Genomic DNA, 15,000 nt, shown 5'->3' with positions numbered 1-15,000 from the left:
TGTGACTAGCAGTATGCTACTCCATGCTGCTAAGTTTTCCAACGTTCCAATCATAATAAAATATCATCGAGAAGCACAACAAATGTTGCCATCTTAGCGCTGTGTGTATTATTTTTTATTTCATTCCACGCCCTTAGTTGTTAGCTCTAGAGTGTTTGTAGCCGGTTCATAGTGGGTAGAAAAGGCATATAACGAAACCCATACTAATGGATCACATGTACTTAATGTAGGGGCAGATGATCTAATACGAACTTTGAAAATATATAATACAAGTACCAATGGTTTATTCAACGCGTAAATAGGCTTGTTGGCTTGGAGGAAAAGATATTTTAGTTACTAGATAAAGATTGTCGCTTCGGTTCCCTTTGTTCTGCTGTCCGAAACATGTGTGGTACATACCTGTCAAATCGTATGGATTTTCCTTCTTTGACATTTAGCTCCCCTATCCTCGCCAGCAAAAGATGTTCCGGACAGCGACGACAGCGACAATCTTTATCTAGTAACTAAAATATCTTTTCTTGGAGGTCATAAGCCGAAGCTTATTGGCTGTCAAAGCGGATTATTCTGCATTAAGATAAGAAAATCCTAAAGATAGCGCTCCTAATCTGACCGACAGCTTATCCTGGTGTGCGAACGTCACGGTCAGTCAGGCAAAGAGTTCAAAATGCCTTTCTTCAGTTAGGAATCAAAGCCGTAGGTCATGGGTAGTATTGATGGATACGATATGTGGTCCAAATGTGGATAGTTTGCATCCTGGCGTGCTGGTTTTCACTCGTGAGAAAATAGTCCGACAGAATTTAAAAAAATGCATTTGCTTGTTTGATTTTTTTTTTCAGATTTTCCAAAAATGCACAAATATATGCATTTGAGATTACTATAAGAAATATTAATGGCGGGTAATATTATTTAAAACTACATACAGGAAATGACCTGACCACATAATATCGAATCCTCCGGATAATCAAACCCGATAATTATTTATTATTTAGTGCATCACTTTCAAAGGTTGACTATCATCATACGATCGCCTGTGTTTTTGAGCTACACAGACGACATCGATCGCATTGAAATGGCTCGCACGGTAGTAGTGGAGGCTTTTCTCTTCACTGAAGAGGGAGATGACAAATAAACATTAGACCTGTTCACCATTTTCAAACATATTCCAGATTCAATATTCCAGATTCTATTTCAGTGAGTATCTTAAGTGGAGTCTCCTGACCAATTTTCAGCAGAATCCTTGGAGATTTGGAGGTGCACCAAAAGAGATTTGTGATTTTTCAGACCTTTTCATAGAAATGTCGTCTGAGTGCATCAATTTCACTGCACGCACATAACACAAGTATTTGTCGTTAATAGTTTCTTTAGATTCTTATCTACCATTTTGTCATTGATACTAAGATCAAAGATTTTAAAGTACAAGATAGTCCACTCTAGAATATCACATACATGCTACTAGCGAACAACTCTCGATTAACTTTTCAAAAGGACCTAAGTAATATTGTTTTCACAAAATAATTTTAATATTGCAATCAACAGACCAATATGAAAGCTTTTGATTGCACCTAGGATAGGATGTGCCAAGTAGTCAGTAAAAATCGTACCGATTTGCTGTCACAATCGTACCGGTTGCTGATTGGTTGAAAATGACAATCGATTACTTCGATTGGCGGCGGGCGTTTTTCGTAGGGCAGCATGTTGTTAGTTTGGCCGTGTTGCAAGTTTGTAAAGTTGATATAAAACAAATTACGCAAATGTTTGAGTTCTAGTTTTTGGTACAAAATAAATTTATATTGAGCTGCAAACGCCTTATAAATTATTCTCAAGGGTTGTAAAGGTTTAAAACTGTTGATTTTAAACATTATCATTCACATTTCCGTCATTTTCGATCTCAAAGTCATATTTTCATTAGCGAATACTTCTGTCTGTTAGTCTTTCGCTTATCTTACATAAACAATGGATGGAACGGAAAGAAAAACATCAAGTTTTGATACATGATATTTGGAAGATTATGTACCAAATTACTTTGGTTGCACTGGCGACCACCTCGTCGGAGCAACCGACTAAAAAACAATAAGGCAGTCTGAATTGAGTTGTCACATCCTATCCTAGGATTGCACTACTCAAATTAATTCATGAAAAAAATGTTACTTAGGTCCTTTTGAAAAGTTAAGCGAGAACTTTTATCGGACCATTGCAGTAAAAATTATCAAGTTAGCTCTGATTTTTTATTGTTATTGAAATGTTCTCAATTCAACAGTAATGATTTCCAGGCAGTTTGCCGAGATGATGGCGTACAGTTCGAAAACCAAAACATTCATCAAAATGAAGACACAAAGACGGAAGTGACTAGTAGAAAAAATGGGAGAAAGCCTTTGACTCTAATGCTGTTGTTTACCCGGTTTCTCCCGTTGTGAAAGATAAAAATTTCGTGAAGTGAAACGGTGGTATGATCTGCAGAAGTCAAGACGAAGAGCCAAGCATGAGGATGTCTCGACGTTCGTTTACTCCAAGTCTACATTAATGGCCTTTGTCACCTCTGGGATATTCCAGTACAGATGTCAGGACCTTAGACGCAACTGGACTTTTTCACTTGTTTCGCAACGATTTGGTAACTTGTTACCCTAATAAGACCCCATACAAGGATCGGGTTTTGTGAGACTCCGGAAAATAAACTTAAGCACCCAACAAGGAAAGTCATCTTCCTTCCTCGGTAGTCGACTCTTAGCTACATACCTTCCTTCCTCGTGCATGCTTATCAATCAATGTGTCACAGCAGATCCCGAATAGACGCATCGGGAGCTTCCTGTCCTTTTCTACACTCAAAATAATTTTCACTTAAGAATTACATGAAAACATATGTGGATATTTTCCATCTAGTTTCGTTTGTAGAAGTTAAATGATTTGTTAGTGATGGTACTCACTGCTTTCAATTCACTAAAAAATGTAATTAAAATTAAGTGAATTGAAATTTCAACAAACAGGTAGATTTTAAGTGAATTGGAATAATAGTTTGCGCAATACTCTTGTGAGAGATAATAATTCCCGTCCACTAGAGGCGGACGGGACCAAAAATAGAGTTATGAGATATTTATTTCATACTCAAAGGCTTATTTTTGTAAATTGCTCTCATGATGTTTCTGCACAATTTTTCATTAGCGATTGATGCAAAACATGGATTTCGGTCTGAGTACCCCACTCATATATTTTTCATACATTCGTGACAAGTAGTATTCACTAGAAAAGAATATAGATATTGTTTTCTACGTTTTCATTTAAATTTACCTACATTTCTTTTTGGTAGGCATATGACATGTGAGTAAGTTTTATTAGACACAAGTAAGGTCGTCATACATAAATGTAGATTTTTAAAGCCTACCTGATTTTTATAGTGGAAATTAAGTGACAATTATTTTGAGTGTAATTATTGTAATGTATGAATAAATATGTACGAAAGATTATTCTGCTGTGTTTGTAATATTCAAACTATCTTGAAGATGGCCATAGACGTCTTCTGTTGGTCCGCCTACGCTTTGAATATTTGATCTCCATAACTCCATAAGCTAACCGAAAGGTTTTTACGGGAAATTTTATGTTCCTTAGTTCCAAATGTCCTCATTGGGCAACAAACTTTTAAAGCCTGTCGGGATAGGATGATAACCGGATTTTTCTTGTTAGTTGGAAAGAAAGACCCAGAATACTCACGTAGAGATTAGAGATGTCGTAAAATCTCGATTAATCGATTAGTAACTAATCGATTACTCTCGGTTCTTATCGATTATTGAATCGATTAATCGTTGGGTAGTAATCGATTAAAAATTAATCGATTATCACAACGATGAATCGATTAATCGAAGTAATCGCTTAATTTGCGACATCCTTATGATGTCGTAAAATCCCGATTAATCGATTAGTAACTAATCGATTACTGTTGATTCTTCTCGATTATTGAATCGATTAGTCGTTGGGTAATAATCGATTCAAAATTAATCGATTATCACAACTATTAATCGATTAATCGAAATAATCGATTAATTTGCGACATCTCTAGTAGAGATGTCGCAAATTAATCGATTACTTCGATTAATCGATTCATCGTTGTGATAATCGATTAATTTTGAATCGATTATTACCCAACGATTAATCGATTCAATAATCGAGATGAATCGTGAGTAATCGATTAGTTACTAATCGATTAATCAGAATTTTACGACATCATAAGGATGTCGAAAATTAATTGATTATTTCGATTAATCGATTCATCGTTGTGATAATCGATTAATTTTGAATCGATTACTATACAATTATTAATCGATTCAATAATCGATAAGAATCAAGAGTAATCGATTAGTAACTAATCGATTAATCGGGATTTTACGACATCTCTATACTCACGGTGGCTCCGGCTGATGTTAAGAGTGACATGACGTTTAACATTTTGTTTTGTTAACATATTTTTATAAGCTACGTTGCGCTTCCCGAGCAGACGAAAGTAGCTCAATAATATCAAATCTTGATAAGATATCAAAATGAAATATGGACATGATTGATATAAGCGATAAAATATCAGGCGAAAATATCAATATTTTGCACTGAAATATCATGAGGAAATCAAGTTATGTTATTTGTAAGAAGTGATCAATATCAAGTGCTTGTTCGTATCCATAGCATATTTTGATATTTAAATGATATTTCGGTGCAAATTTTTGATATTGTTGCCTGTTCTTTTATCTCTTATATCAATCAAGTCCATATCATGTTTTGTTATGCTGTTCATTGCTTCTGCCCGGGTTCTACTCGTTGATATAGAAGCAATGATGCACCTAATATTGCAGTTTTCATGAAATACTCAACATTCGAATAGGGTAGTAAAGCAAGACCATTCCCCCATGCTAGAACAAAGTTGACAATGATTTATGAGCAATGTCAGACCGCATCGTGCTTCCGTGCTGTGCTGTCCGTTATAATTGACGACGATCTTCAGCTACTGATCCGTCTTAAAAATGTGAGGCGAAGGCAATACCAAAGAACTCGCGATCCCGCGTTGAAAGTTATTTGGCGAGATTTGCAAAATGAAATTAAAAAACGTTTCGCTATTCTGATAAATACCAACTTTGAGAATAATGTCTCGAAGTTGGATCCCAGTTCGAAACCCTTTTGGAAATTAACGAAAATTCTTAAAAAACCTCAAAAGCCAATTCCAGTGCTAAAAGAGGGAAATAAAATTTTATTAACAAATGGCGAAAAGGTTCAAAAAATTGCTCAGCAGTTCGACAGTGCCCATAATTTTAGTCTAGGTCTCACTAGTCCAATTGAGGATCAGGTTACACGGAGCTTCGAAGACATCCTCAATCAAGAGAATGTTTTTGACCCTTCGTTAGGAACTAATTTGGATGAAGTGAGATCAATTTCTAGAAAATTTAAAAACATGAAAGTCCCGGGTGATGATGGAATTTTCTACATACTTATCAAAAAACTCCCTGAGAGCTCTTTATCCTTTTTGGTTAATATATTTCACAAATGTTTACAATTGGCATACTTCCCAGATAAATGGAAAAACGTCAAAGTTGTCCCAATTTTGTAGCCGGACAAAAATCCAGCTGGGACTTCTAGTTATCGCCCAATCAGTTTGCTTTCTTCAATAAGCAAACTGTTTAAAAAGATTATTTTAAATAGAATGATGGTTCATATTAATGTCAATTCTATTTTTGCTGATGAGCAATTTGGTTTTCGCCATGGGCATTCAACCACTCATCAGTTATTAAGAGTTACGAATTACGAAATTTGGTTCAACAAATCTGAAGGATATTCGACTGGAGTTGCTCATCTTCATATAGAAAAAGCATTTGACAGTGTTTGGCATGGAGGTTTGATTGTGAAATTGATGAATTTTAATTTTCCTCTGTACATTATTAAACTGATCCAAAATTATTTATCAGATCGCTAACTGCAGGTAAACTATCCGAATTCTAAATCTGATAGATTACCTGTAAGAGCTGGTGTTCCCCAAGGCAGCATACTGGGGCCGATATTGTATAACATTTTTACTTCTGACTTACCTGATTTGCTAAAAGGGTGTCAAAAATCTTTGTTCGCAGATGACACAGGTCTCTCAGCCAAAGGGCGTAGCCTTCGTGTCATTTGTAGTAGATTGCAAAAAGGTTTGGATATTTTCTCCACTTACTTGCAAAAATGGAAAATTTCGCCGAATGCTTCCAAAACTCAGCTTATAATTTTCCCACATAAGCCGAGAGCTTCTTATTTGAAACCTTCTAGCAGACATATTTTCACTAAGAATGGGGTTCCAATTAATTGGTCTAGCGAAGCCAAATATTTAGGACTTCTGCTAGACCAAAAATTATCTTTTAAAAGTCACATTGAAGGCATTCAAGATAAATGTAACAATTTTATTAAGTGGACCACTTATAAACAGAAAATCAAAACTTTGTCTTAAGAACAAACTTTTGATTAACAAACAAATTTTTAGACCTGCCATGTTGTATGCTGTGCCAATATGAACTAGTTGCTGCAATATCAGAAAGAAGGCACTTCAGAGAATTTAAAATAAAATTTTGAAAATGATTCTGAAATTGCCTCCGTGGTATAGTACCAATGAACTTCATAGAATTTCAATGTAGCTATTCTTTGTTTTCTCATTAAATTTTTAAGAGTTTGAGGCTTCAGACCAATATTTTTCTTCATTGTTAATTTCATACATTTTCTGACAGAGAATCTTGTTGTAAGGTCATGGAACGATCAGTTTCAATGCTCAAAGAATCTACACTACAAGGGCGTAGCCAAGGTGGGGGGCCGTCGCCCCCCCCCTAAATTGTGAAAAGATTGCACGAGTTCTGAAATGAATTCCCTTAAACATGTGCACTAGAGTGATTCAAATTTTGACTTTTTTGCTCCCCTATGCTTAAACGATGGCATTTGCCATTTTAATAATCGTCATAAATTTTTATCTTATTTGGATGTAATTTGACTGAGCACAAGCAGTTTAAAGCTTGTATGAAAATTACTATGAAAACAGTAACTTTTGTGAAAAACCGTTCCCCATCATTAAGCTCTAAAAATGATGAATACGTTAGCAACATAGAAAATTTAACAAGGGAAAATATTGTTGTTGTTGCTAAACGATTTGATGCTGGCAACAAAAGTTATTAGGGAAATACTGAATTGTGGGAAATTAATTTTAACACGTAAAAGAATAACATCAATATCAATAATGAGCACTTCTGTTTTCTTTATAGTTTTGCTCACAAAAGTCAGAATGCTTCGCAACAACAACTGACTTTCAGCTTAGGATCTATTCTATGATAGCGATGCGTTACATATATTCAAATAGATTCTGGGCTGCTTCACGAAACGATTCTTTACATAAGTGGCAATTCTCATAGTAATTTTCATATAACCTTTAAACGGCACATGCACAACCAAATCAGCTAAAAATTTGGGAGGACTATTAAAATAGCAAAAACAATCGTTTAAGGATAGGGGAGCGAAAAAGTCAAAATTTGAATCACTCTAATGTGCACTTTACGATCCAATCATATACAGAAATAGGTGGTTGAAATTCAAAAGATTCCCAAAACTTATTAGGGCATCCAGGATCCATAATATATGAAAGTTCAAAACAACTCGCAACATTTTTCGACTCAAAAATTCTCCTTGAAATCCTTCTAGAAGCTCCCCTGGAAACTTCTGAATTCCTCCGGAAAGTTATCCATAAATTCCTCTGAAAATCGTTCGAAAATCCTTATCATGTAATTGTACTTCCACCTTATCTAGAAACCCCCCACTAATTTTTTTTAGGAAATTCACGAGGAAATTCCTTGAAGATTTCTTTTCTTCTCTCCAAGATTTACTTCTAGATATTTCTTCGGTTATTCTCTCTTCAGGAAAAATCCGGCATTTCCTTCAGGCATGCATTCGAGAGTTCCGTCAAGAATACATACGGAATTTCTTCCCAAAAATCTACCAGAAGTTTCTTCAAAAATTTATGATGGAAATCCTCCGATTTAGCTCCATAATTTCACTTGTAAATCTATAAGAAATTCCTTCGGAAATTCTTCTAGGAACTTCTCCGTGCATTGCTCTCGGAACTCTTCCTTTAATTCCTCCGGGATTACTTCCAGGAAATTTTCCGGGAATACCTCCAAACATTCAATAGCGAAATCATCTAGCATTCCAATCTGGAATTCTTTCCGCAATTACTTCAGAATATTCTTCAAGAAATCCTCTAGAAATATCTTCATGAATTTCTCCTGGAATTCGTCCAAGTATTTCCCCAGAAATTCTTACAGGTATTTTTTCGGGAGTTTCTTCAGGTACTTCTCCAGGAATTCCTTCAGGAATTTCTCCGGGAGATTTTCCGCGGAAGTGTACTAGAATTCCTTCCGGACTTTACTCGGAATTTACTCGGATATCTGCCAAGAGTTCTTCCAGAAATTTCTTCGGAACAATCCGTATGGATTTTCTTCAGCAATTCATCTGGGAATACTTTCAAGATTTCAATCAGACTTTCTTCCAGGAATTCATTTAGCATTTCTTTAGGCATTTATCTACAAATTCCTCCAGAAGTGCCTCGGACCTCGGATTTGTAGCTGGACCATCATCATCATCAGAGGACCTCCCGGAGTACTCCCTGAAGAGCTCGCAGAGAAATTCTCGGAGGAGCTTCTGGTGGAAAATCTATATAAATTCCTGAAGAAGCCTAAATAATTCCAATTCTGCCGAAATTCCCGGAAGAATTTTCAGAGGAACTGCCGATAGAACTACCGGAATAATTCTCGAAGGAAATCCTAGAGAAATTCTTGGTGGAAATGCCGGTGGAACTCCTGGAAGAATTCCAGGAGTAATTTTCGGTGAAACTCCTGGAGGATCTACCAGTGGAAATCTTGAAGTTTCCACCGGAATTCTTTCAGGATTTCATTGCAAATTAATCTAGGAATTCCTCCGAGAATTCCATTGTTGATTTCATTTTCGGTATAATTTCTGTATAAATTTCCGGAGAAATTCTTTGAATTTTTCATAAGAAATTATTCGAAGCAATTCACGGAAAATTTTATGGAATTTACACAAGAAATTCGAAGATTTTTCGTGAAATTCTCAGGAATGTTTACTGGCAATTCTGCGGAATTCCAACGAAATACTCTTATTCTTAAAAAATATGGGAAACAGCACGAAATTATTTGAATTATTGCAGGGAATTCTGCAGAACTTATAAAGAAGTTTGTGAAGATTTTCTTGGAGTAAATAATGGTGGAATTTTCGGATCAATTCCCGGCAAAATTTATGGTGGAATTCCTGAAGACACTGCCGAAGAAGTTGCTGGAGGCATTCCTAAAGAATCCCTGATAGAATTTCGGATAGAATGCCAGGAGCAATTGTCGAAGGAATTCCTGGAGAAAGCTTGCATATTGATTTTTCTGCCTATTTTATAATAAATATTATTTCAGAGAGGATTTGTTTAGAAATTCAGATGCATGGTTCTAGTTTTCTTAAACTTATGGAAGAATGCAGGATTTTTATAATAATTGTTACAGCCGATTTTATATTCTTTCTGAATACTAAGTTCGATAATATTTTTCTCACTTTATTTTAAAATATCAGATGAGCAATAAATCACGCATTTTTAAATCCATTATTGTTTCGATTTGGTTTCATGTGTTAATATTCATGTGTTTTTATAAAACTACTATAAAACTACGATTTAGAAGACCAAAAAAGTTCGCCCCCCTAATCGAAATCCTGGCTACGCCCATGGAACGAATAATTTCAAAGCAAAAAGAATCTATGCTAGGATATATGTGATTTTTGCTCTATTATTAGGCTACCAAAAGAATCGTATCTTTTCATACTAACCATTGGTCATACACATACTGTCATACTAATTATTCTCGGAGATTTATCTGATTGTCTAATACCACACATATTATCCCACGAATCCTAAAAGGGTTTTGGCATTTCCGAAAAGATAAATTCTAGACCAACATTTGAAAAGGGCGTAACAGCCAAAATTTATTCCTTCTGATTCTTCGTCTACACAAATAACTATATATGTAGACGACGAATCAGAAAGAATACATTTTGGCTGTTACGCCCTTTTCAAATGTTGGTCTAGAATTATATTAAAACTAGCAGACCCGGCGAACTTTGTCTCGCCCAAAACTGATCAATTTGCTGATATATATTTTTACGTATACAATTTATTTAAAAAACAAACCGGTTATTCAATAGTAGTTTGTGCAACTAGTTGCAAAAAGATGATTTTTTCAGCACGAGTTGTACGTTTATCCAACGAGGCTTGCCGAGTTGGATAAATACTACGAGTGCTGAAAAAATCGTGTTTTGCAACGAGTTGCACACGCTATTTTTTGCAATGACGAAAAATGGGCTCTATTATGATAATTCTATACCAAAATTGTACAATCGAATTTACTCCACATGATCATTCATGCCAATAAATTATGTTGCTGCAGAGAACAATCAGATTCCATGTTATCGTGCCACATTGCATAGCTCGACAAGCCATGAAGCGATAGATGGACTTGCCTTTGGAAAATTTTGATGTCATGTCCATCAAACTATTTCATTTATTACGAGGCGCAGAGAATACACTATTTGAACACTCACCCAAGCTAATTCAGCAAAATGTAGTCATGTAACTACTGTCCTAATGTTGGTTTTTCATTATAGCACCCAAATGAGTGCTATAATGAACTTTATGCAACCCATTTGAGTTGCATAATGATTATTAAAGCACCCATTTCATTGGTATGGAAAAGTAGGCCGTTTTATCACTCAAAGGTAAACCAGGTATTATGATCAGGAATTGCAAAAAATAATTTTTCCTTTTTTTTGACATTTTTATCATGACACTTTTCGAATTAATTTAGTAGCCAAACCAAAATTAACACAAATCGATCTTTCCGTTATATGATGTTAATGTCAACTTAGAGGACATGTTTTGAAATTACAATACAAAATGCACGACAAACCATTTCATCGGAGAGATTCGATTTTGATTGTCAATTTTTTTCAACTTCATCGTAAAGAGAAGAAGGAAATGGATATAAATTAGCAAAAATTGGGCTGTCCATTCTTGAGTGATGCGCGGTCGTACAAATGCCAACTTTGTTTTATATATAAAGAAGATGATCAAAATTGAAAAAAACATGCAAAATTGTACGAAAAACCTTTTCAACGAAAAAATATTTGCATTGATCTTCACAGTATTCCAGTTTCATCATAACATTTTTCCTCGTAAATAGAAGAAGAAAAGGGATATAAATTAGCAAAAATTGGACTGTCTACTCTTGAGTGATGCGCGGTCGTACAAATGCCAACTTTGTTTTATATATATAGAATTGTCACTTTTGCAAATATTGATTAATACTGTTACCTCATTATTTAATTCAAGACTTTTAGAAATGTTAACACATATATCGTCCAAGCAGAGATTACGCAATTGACAAAAAATCAGCTTTTTTTATTTTTCTAAAATCACATAAAAATTTCTTTCAATCACATAAAAATCATTCAGTAAGTGCAACTAATAGATGGATATTTGAGTTTTCCAAATATCACTTTGATCTGTAAAAATGTATTTTGAACCACCCTTACAGGGGATCTTATTTTGGACCACCAAGAGGAATTTGCACTCAGTGGTTCAAAACATGAGCCGGCGAACTGGTGGTCCAAAATACCTCCCTTACCCTACCAAATACACGCGGGCACATGCACAGCAAATACACCGGTGCGTACTACTTGTATTACAGCGATGCCAGATCTACGGAAATTTCTGTAGATTTACGGAATTGAATGCTTTCTACGGATCTACGGATCCATAGATAGAAACTACGGAAATTTGAAAATTTCTGTGATTTCATGTTTGAGTAAATAATACGTAAGTTCCTGTCATTTGGTTTCCCATTTGGAGGGAAAGACCGCTACAAATATTTATTAAAAGTTATGTCAAGGAAAAATAATAATAAAAATAAAACAAAAAAACTTCTTGAATTTGTTTAAGTATGTTTTGAAAACCCTAAAAAAATTGGAAATTTCATTCCGGACAAAAATAATCCAACGGGGTACAATTAACACGTCACGTTATACGTCATATTTCCATATTACGGTAGCATAACAGCATACACCAAAACAATTAAAAGACATTAGAATCGAACGCATTTTACAATGATATGGAAATGCTAATATACCATCTAATATACCTTCTTCTTCAGCAATTCTCTCAGAAATTGCTTTAGGAATACTTTTCGAAAATCCACTCAAGTTTTCCATCGGAAATTTTTTAAATAATTAATTTGTAAATTCCTCTTAAAATACTTTCGGGGGCTCCTTCAGGAGTCCCAAATAATTTTCAAAAAATTCGCCGGTGATTCCATTGCACATTCTTCCAGGAATACCTTTGGAAAAGTCTTTGAAAATTTATCCAGAAGATTCTTCGAAAGTTTGTACGGGAAATCCTCTGAAAATTCTTCTCAAGACTTTTGAATGTCGAACATTCTTTTGAAAAACTTTGGAAATTTCTTTTGTAATTTGTTCGGGTACTCCTAGAGCTTCACCCTATAATCTTCTAGAGGAAATTCCAAATGAACTACTGGATGAATTTCTGAATAAATGGAATTTTTCGTGTAGAGATTTCCATAAAAAATAATAATTTTTTTAATAATTTAATAATTTCTGAATTATTTCCTGAAGACATTTCTGAAAATATTACTAAAGGATTTTTTGGAGGAATTCCCTTAATAATCGTTAGAAGAACTTCTGAACAAATTTCCGGAAGATTTTTTTACGGAACTTACTAAAGTTGTCCTATGGAAATTTCCGAAGGAATTTGTAAGAATTTAGTGAAATTCGAAAGCAACTCCTTTAAGAGGTTCCGAAGAAGTTTCTAAATTCATTCGGGAAGGATTTTCCAAAGGAAATCCTGTTGGAATTTTAAAATTATTTTCTTAAATAGTGGAATATTCAAAGGATTTCTGAAGGAATTCCAAAAAAAATAAAGGTATGTCTGAAGAATGTTTTGTATGACTTACCGAATTAATTCCTAGAGATTGTCACATAGAATTGTTTGAAGTTTGAAGATGTTTAGAAGACTTTACAAACAATTTCTGGATAAATTTATGAACTAACACCAGGATGATTATTTCAAGATTTTTTTCGGGAGATTTCTGGAGGAAATCCTGAATTAAATAGAAGTTTGGTAATGGATGGATTGTATTCTCGATATTTTGAGGGTTTTCTTTGTTTGCAATCTTAATTTCAGTGTCAAAATACGGGTTTGTTTTACTTCTGTACTGAATTTAAAAAAAAACATTTGGAAAACTCAAATATCCATCTATTAGTTGCACTCACTAAATGAATTTTATTTGATTGTTAAAATTGTGAAAAATAAAAGAGCAGATTTTTTGCCAACCGTGTAGGACATATCTGCGTTCATGAATATTTTTCAAATGCAGCTCCGCTGTTGTTTTTAATCGGATGGCGCATATTACCTCCATCCTCCTTCGTATATATGGTTGATACACACTCGCAGCTAAAGCAGCGTAACTACCACACATTGTGAACGTATCGAATGAGCAAAGAAACAAGCAAAACCACGTGCTTTTGATCTAGTAATAGCAGCATATAGAGGGGGCGAAAATTACTAAAGATTAAGCACAACCGTTGGTTATTTGACACTTTTACTATAAACGCATACAGCGTCGTAACTTCATATTTTTGCTCCAAATAATGTGTGCAATGCTTGCATTTTTTTAAAAGAGCTTATCGTATATTTGCCGTAATTCAGCAAAGTGGTGTATGCGCCAGAAAGCAGCATTAACATACCTTAACATTTTTTTAATTATTCCTTTTTCACATTTTTATTGGTACAACGGCATGTACGCCACTCTGACAGACTACGTTAGTTATACTATACATATTTATAGATGCCCAGAACATGAAACTGATGAATGTCGATTGTCGGAATACGGCGCCAAGCATTTCAGGTTAGCTACAAATGTTGTTCCCTCTTTGTCCGTACAGCTGATTAGCGTGTCTGCAACTGCAACTATTTTCACCAAACAAGAAATAGCATTTCCCTTGCTTCCTAAACGACTTCAATAAGTTTTTTTATTCTAAAAGTATAAAAATAATCAAAAACACCACTCAGACCGCGGCCAGTTTTTTGCAAGGAAGCCGATCATCAGAAGTCCGGTACCCTCTCGAACGAATCGAATGGGCGAAAGCCGAACCAAGTTTCACGCTCCAAACTGGCCACCAATGTCTCATCATCGTGGGTGGGATATCTTTTCCTGTCGGAAAAAACGTGTGGTGAAAACTTGCCTACAGAAATGATCCTGTGAAGCACAGTCTTGCCGTTCTGGAATTCGGGTCGGCGACCCCTTGCCGGTGAGCCATTATTCGCTAGCGATACGATCCATGGTGGGATTTTGTGCGATGGAAAGTCATCATAATAGTAATGGTAGTAGTATAGTATCTATCTATAGAATAGCACAACACGAACTGCTACCAGCAAAGCAACCGAACCGTTTATTTACACTCAGGCAAATTGGCTATCGAATATCATAATTCTGCCTTTTGGAAATTTGCCACAAGTTTTGAACTTGAAATTCAAAAGGGCTCCTTATGAATTAAATTTTTATGTTTAATACAGTACATATTATTTTCTTAAGGCACCTTTATGAAATCCCAATGAAACATTATGAACGCTGTACGCTAGATATTAGTCAATTCAAAACCCTACCTTATGAATTGAAAAAGTAACGTTTAGAGGCCATAATCATGCCTTATGCATTTCGTAATTTCTATGAAACATCTTAATGAATTCATAATGCAGATTTACGAATTTATTATTGCATTTTCCTGTATATTATTGGATTTATAATGCTACATTATGAATTTCGAAGTCAAGCATATTGAGAATTTTCTCGAATTCTGACCATGTGCTTAATGGCAGAAAATAATTATGTTCAT

At 34.9% G+C, this 15,000-nt stretch overlaps 1 protein-coding gene and 1 non-coding gene across 9 annotated transcripts in view; both read right to left on the bottom strand.

Moving 5' to 3' along the window:
• The window catches only part of LOC134210761 (peroxidasin), a 671,031-nt gene that overhangs the window by 286,383 nt on the left and 369,648 nt on the right, over positions 1–15,000 (bottom strand). The window lies entirely within an intron of this gene.
• Positions 14,168–14,380, bottom strand: LOC134218642 (small nucleolar RNA U3). Its single transcript, XR_009981418.1, has one exon. It is a non-coding gene; the product is annotated as a small nucleolar RNA U3 (small nucleolar RNA).

Source organism: Armigeres subalbatus, chromosome 2 (genome assembly GCF_024139115.2).
Source record: "Armigeres subalbatus isolate Guangzhou_Male chromosome 2, GZ_Asu_2, whole genome shotgun sequence".
Lineage (NCBI taxonomy): Eukaryota > Metazoa > Arthropoda > Insecta > Diptera > Culicidae > Armigeres > Armigeres subalbatus.
Note: the sequence above shows the minus strand (reverse complement) of the source record. Positions and strands in the feature narration are given on the sequence as shown.